A 965-nucleotide genomic window follows, 5' to 3' on the forward strand; every position below is an offset into this window, starting at 1 on the left:
AAAGTACCCGTTCCTTGGTGGTATAATTCATGGCACTCTGGCACCGTGCTCTTGGACCCCCAGAGTATCTTGGACGTGAACGGCGTGAATTATACCTCCAACGTAACCAAGCAGTGGCGTAGCAACAGGGGACGATGTTTACGTCAAAATTCACGATTTAACGTTTCGAAAAGTACCCGTTCCTTGATGGTGTAATTCATGGAACTCTGGTACCGTGCTCTGGTACCCTAAGAGTACCTTTTACGTAAACGGGGTGAATTATACCACCAAGATAACCGAACAGTGGCGTAACAAAGAAAGACAATATTTACGTCAAAATTCCCGATTTAACGTCTCGAAAAGTACCCGTTCCTTGGTGGTATAATTCATGGCAGTCTGGCACCGTGCTCTGGTACCTCCAGAGTACCTCCCACCTTAACGGCGTCAATTATACCACCAAGGTGACCGAGCAGTGGCGTAGCAAAGTGGGACGATATAAACGTGGAAATTATCGATTTTACAGGCCGATTGTACCCGATCATTGGTGGTATAATTCGTGGCACTCTGGCCCCGTGTTCTAGTACCCCCAGAGTACCTTTCTTTCAAACGGCGTCAATTATACCACCAAGGTAACCGAGCAGTGGCGTAGCAAAGTGGGGCGATATGTACGTGAAAATTGTCGATTTTACAGGCCGAGTGTACCTGATCCGTGGTGGTATAATTCGTGGCACTCTGACACCGTGTTCTGGTACCTCCAGAGTACCTCCCACCTTAACGGCGTCAATTATACCACCAAGGTGACCGAGCAGTGGCGTAGCAAAGTGGGGCGATATATATGTTATAATGATGATTAAAGCAGATATCACCTGAATCCTTGGCCGTATAGTGGCGCCCACAATTTTCGCGTGTACCCATTCAGAGCCCTCAATGTACCGTACCTGTATGCCCTAAAATGTACCTGTATACATTCACCCCCCTTCCTTTTC

The sequence above is a fragment of the Frankliniella occidentalis genome, unplaced genomic scaffold, assembly GCF_000697945.3.
Source record: "Frankliniella occidentalis isolate FOCC.00 unplaced genomic scaffold, Focc_3.1 Scaffold291, whole genome shotgun sequence".
Taxonomy (NCBI): domain Eukaryota; kingdom Metazoa; phylum Arthropoda; class Insecta; order Thysanoptera; family Thripidae; genus Frankliniella; species Frankliniella occidentalis.